We start from the raw sequence: 4,898 nt of genomic DNA, 5'->3' as shown, positions 1-4,898 counted from the left end.
CGCGCCGCTTCAGCGGGCACCGCAGGGGCGACTAAAACCTGGCGGGAGGCATCGTCTCGTGTAGCGTCGCCCCTGCCCCAACTGGAGTGGCCCAGTCTTTAGGGGACAGAGACTGCGAAGCACTTGGACCGACGGCGGACTACGACGGAACGCTTCAGCTCCGCCAACGGGGCACCCACGCTCTCGAAGGAGACATTTTCCGTTTCGCGGCAATTCTCCGCCGTGCCGTGACTCTTCTCGCTCGCAGACGGCGCTGTCGCGTCGAACCGCTTTCGGGGGCCACCCTTCTCCTCCCCGCTCCTCGCAAGAATCTGCCGATTCCCATTCCTGCGACGAAGCCCGGAAGGGCGCCCACACAGCTGCGGTGACGTGAACGAGCGACCAGCTCTGGAGCTCGACGTACTTCGAAGGCAAACAGCGCAAATTGCGATCGCGCTGGCTTTGCGCACGGCGCGGGAATCGGCCGGCGTTTCATTCCCACGTTTTCCGTGCACGCAAGCGTGCGCTTCCGACTCTCTCGCAAACGTGCGCGCTACATGGCAACAGACGTTCGCGCCTCGTGCTTGGACCGCTCTTTCCCTGCAGGTATCCGACTCCATCCTGCGGCGGTCTTACTAGAGGCGCGCACTCGTCACGCTGCAGTAGTATTGCCTCGTTTCCGTCTTTTCGAAGAATTGGCACAACGGTTTGCCACCGTCTCCCTCTCGTGAGGCCGCTGGCGCGTGGCTTTAGCGCTCAACGTACTGTCCATGATGCCGACGCGGTCAAAACGAGTCGACGGACGCACGTTCCCTGTGCGCCGAAGTCTCTCTTGATATGTGATCCGACCCTCAGACAGACGAAGCCAAGGGAAGACCCAAGGCCGCAATGTGCGTTCAAAGAATCAGTGCTCAGTGTGTCCTGCAATTCACACCAAGTCTCGCAGCTGGCTGCGTTCTTCATCTGTCTCGCGTGTGTCCACCGCTTAGAGTCGTGAAAAATAGTTTGTTCAATTCAGTACAGTACAACCAGGGTTTTAGGCACGTGGCGTCTCCCTGTGTGTGGTTTCGAAGAGCGCCTTTCGGCGTGCGCTCCTCCAGTCTCGCTCTTTCGGCGGCCGCGTCTCAGCAGCTGAAAGCCTAATGGCACTCCACTCCTGCTACTCGCGCGTGTGTTTTGCGCCCACGCCTTCCTCGCTTGCCCTCGAGGCACCTTATGCCGTTTGCGCGCACTCGAAGCCGGTTTTACCTGCCAACCATCCACCGGACCCGTGTGTCTCGTGTGCACGTTCACATCGCTCCACTAAAAATTGCAAAGAGCGACAGAGCCATGATTAGGGCTAAGCCGCTGTGGAGTCTTTAACGGCTACACGGCCACGGGCAGGGCTTCACCCCCATCGACGTGCTTCGCTTCAGTCAGCAGTAGGTTCATAGAAGGGCCTCAAACACACACACACTTTCGCATCGGCAGATCGCCGCAGCATAACCGCTGTTGATCCAACAGCCTACTTGAGACGAAAGACAAGAGCCCGGCGCGCGTACTCGCGCAGCTCTCCAAAACCACTCGGCCAGTGCCAGGGACGGCTCCCTGCGCCGGCGCCACAACAAGTCTACTTGAGGCGGAAGACGAAGCCAGCAAGGGCCTGGCCGCAAGTGCGTTCGAAACCGGGACTACAGTCCCTCGTCTGTCCGTACTTCCTCTTTCGACGTGCGGCGCCTTCCCAAAGCGCACAAGTCCGCTAACCGCAGAACGCTTCCGACGTAGCAAAGCCGCGTTTCCTTCGGTACTTCGCAGCAACGCCGCCTTTCCCTCGGCGGCGGGCGAATAGCCTGCAGACGTCGTCGCATTAAACCGCGATCTCGACACCTCGCGCGTCACGAGCAGGAGCCGACCGGCAGCCTCCGGCCCTTTCGGACTCGGTGGCATTTGCCGCGGAGGACGGGAGAGCACTTTAGGCCACGGTTCCTTCCGTACTTGGCAGCCGCACCCTCATACCGACAGTTCCATGACCGACCGAGCGCCACACCGTTCCTTTAGTACTTGGGTGGCAACAAAGTCGGGTCGTTACTCCATACTCGCCGCAGGAAGCGACCGGCAGCCGCCAGCCTTTTCAGACTCGGCAGCGTTTGCCGCGGAGGACGGGAGAGCGCTCGCACCACGGTTCCGTGTGTGTACTAAGCGGCAGCGGCATTAGCTCTCGACCGTCAGTTCCTTGACCGACCGCACGCTTCGCCGTTCCCCTCGTACTGGGCAAAGCAGCAGGTCGGGTCGTCTTACTCCCATTCCGCGCAAGAGCGCCAAAGCGGACAGAAAGCCCACCCAGTGTGCGTTACGCCGTTTCTACCCGCGGGCGCGGCCAAGCCAACCGTCCAAGGTTGCAGCCGGCGTCCACTGGGCGCAACAAATTTGGCACGGGGCGCCCCTCAAAATTCAGGCAGTCCCCGGCATGTTCGGGTATAGCCGTCCCCGCGTCCAAGCGGGGCCAGCGGCGGAAAGCGTCGGGCGCAGCGAGCTGCTTCACCCACACGGGGTAGAAACAATGGCGCTCGCCAACCCTTCACAATCCGGTAATGATCCTTCCGCAGGTTCACCTACGGAAACCTTGTTACGACTTTTACTTCCTCTAAATGATCAAGTTTGGTCATCTTTCCAACAGACCGGCGCAACCGAAAGGCCGCGCCGGACATCGGTCCGAAGACCTCACTAAATCATTCAATCGGTAGTAGCGACGGGCGGTGTGTACAAAGGGCAGGGACGTAATCAACGCGAGCTTATGACTCGCGCTTACTGGGAATTCCTCGTTCAAGGGGAACAATTGCAAGCCCCTATCCCAATCACGAAAGAAGTTCCACGGGTTACCCAGTCCTTTCAGACAGGGATAAAGACACGCTGCTTCCTTCAGTGTAGCGCGCGTGCGGCCCCGGACATCTAAGGGCATCACAGACCTGTTATTGCTCTGTTTCGTGCGGCTAGGAGCCGCTTGTCCCTCTAAGAAGGTTGTAAGGTGCTGGGAACCCCGCACCTATTTAATAGGCTAGAGTCTCGTTCGTTATCGGAATTAACCAGACAAATCGCTCCACCAACTAAGAACGGCCATGCACCACCATCCACCGAATCAAGAAAGAGCTCTCAATCTGTCAATCCTCCCAGTGTCCGGGCCGGGTAAGTTTTCCCGTGTTGAGTCAAATTAAGCCGCAGGCTCCACTCCTGGTGGTGCCCTTCCGTCAATTCCTTTAAGTTTCAGCTTTGCAACCATACTTCCCCCGGAACCCAAACACTTTGGTTTCCCGGAAGCTGCCCGCCGAGTCATTTGAGTAACTCAGGCGGATCGCTGGTTGGCATCGTTTATGGTCAGAACTAGGGCGGTATCTGATCGCCTTCGAACCTCTGACTTTCGTTCTTGATCAAAGAAAACATTCTTGGCAAATGCTTTCGCAGTAGTTCGTCTTGCGACGGTCCAAGAATTTCACCTCTAGCGCCGCAATACGAATGCCCCCGTCTGTCCCTCTTAATCATTACCTCGTATTCCAAAAACCAACAGAACAGAAACGAGGTCTTGTTCTATTATTCCATGCAAGTTTATTCAGGCGACTCGCCTGCGTTGAGCACTCTAATTTTTTCAAAGTAAAAGCACCGGCCTTCTCGAGGCACACAATGAAGTGCACCAAGAAAGGACCGGCATGATGTTCAGTCCGAGCCGTCGCATCGGGTAGATGCACTACTCGTCTGGAACTGAGATCCAACTACGAGCTTTTAACCGCAGCAGCTTTAGTATACGCTATTGGAGCTGGAATTACCGCGGCTGCTGGCACCAGACTTGCCCTCCAATTGATCCTCGTTAAAGGATTTAGAGTGTACTCATTTCAATTACGGGGCCTCAAAAGAGTCCCGTATTGTTATTTTTCGTCACTACCTCCCCGTGCCGGGAGTGGGTAATTTGCGCGCCTGCTGCCTTCCTTGGATGTGGTAGCCGTTTCTCAGGCTCCCTCTCCGGAATCGAACCCTGATTCTCCGTTACCCGTAACAACCATGGTAAGCAAGTAACCTACCATCGAAAGTTGATAAGGCAGACACTTGAAAGAAACGTCGCCGGCTCGTGGCCATGCGATCAGCACAAAGTTATCCAGAGTCACCACACAATACGGGCCGAAACCCGATCGATCTTGGTCTAATAAAAGCACCCGTCGCCCAAAGGGCTTCAGGCTCACTGCATGTATTAGCTCTAGAATTGCCACAGTTATCCAAGTAGGAAGAAACGATCTAAGGAACCATAACTGATTTAATGAGCCATTCGCGGTTTCGCCTTATTTCGGCATGTACTTAGACATGCATGGCTTAATCTTTGAGACAAGCATATGATTACTGGCAGGATCAACCAGGTAATCGTTCAACTGCGCGTCCAGCCTTTCAAGCAGGCCGGACGCCGTTTTTTGCGATGCCGAGGCCACCTTCAGGCGCCCCAACACGCTTCGTTCTCGCAAAGGGTAGCACTTTGCACAGTCCGAGACGACGGCGTTCGAGCTCGCTACGGCGCCCTCCCCGCAGGGCCGGGTATCGCCACGCGGCAAGAAGCACGCAACATTCTCGATAGACCGGTTGTGTCGACTCGATCGCGGCTTGCGGTTTCTCTCGAGCCCGCAGCACTGGTGGACCGACCGACACTTGCAACGTAGCCGAGACGGCAAAGCCGCTAGGCGACGGGTCACGCCCGCGCCTTCGGCGCTTTCGTATTTGATTCGTCCGAGGACGATGCGGAACACACTTCGATATCGTGGAAAAAGCGTCGTCCGACAACCAGCCCCTAACGCATCAAGCGGATGAGGCTGCAGACGTCAGCTGTGGGATCCACGGGAGCGATACCGGGGACACGCTTGACGGGCACGAAGCCCGCCGCATATCAAACACCCAGGTCGCTTTGG

General features: G+C 57.1%; 2 non-coding genes across 2 annotated transcripts; both read right to left on the bottom strand.

The window, feature by feature from the left end:
* Positions 1–824: 824 nt before the first annotated feature.
* Positions 825–972, bottom strand: LOC140214924 (5.8S ribosomal RNA). Its single transcript, XR_011891850.1, has one exon. It is a non-coding gene; the product is annotated as a 5.8S ribosomal RNA (ribosomal RNA).
* A 1,575-nt stretch (positions 973–2,547) lies between these two features.
* LOC140214927 (small subunit ribosomal RNA) lies at positions 2,548–4,361 on the bottom strand. The gene has a single exon (XR_011891853.1). It is a non-coding gene; the product is annotated as a small subunit ribosomal RNA (ribosomal RNA).
* Between the last annotated feature and the right edge of the window lie 537 nt (positions 4,362–4,898).

The sequence above is a fragment of the Dermacentor andersoni genome, unplaced genomic scaffold (assembly GCF_023375885.2).
Source record: "Dermacentor andersoni unplaced genomic scaffold, qqDerAnde1_hic_scaffold ctg00000750.1, whole genome shotgun sequence".
Lineage (NCBI taxonomy): Eukaryota > Metazoa > Arthropoda > Arachnida > Ixodida > Ixodidae > Dermacentor > Dermacentor andersoni.
Note: the sequence above shows the minus strand (reverse complement) of the source record. Positions and strands in the feature narration are given on the sequence as shown.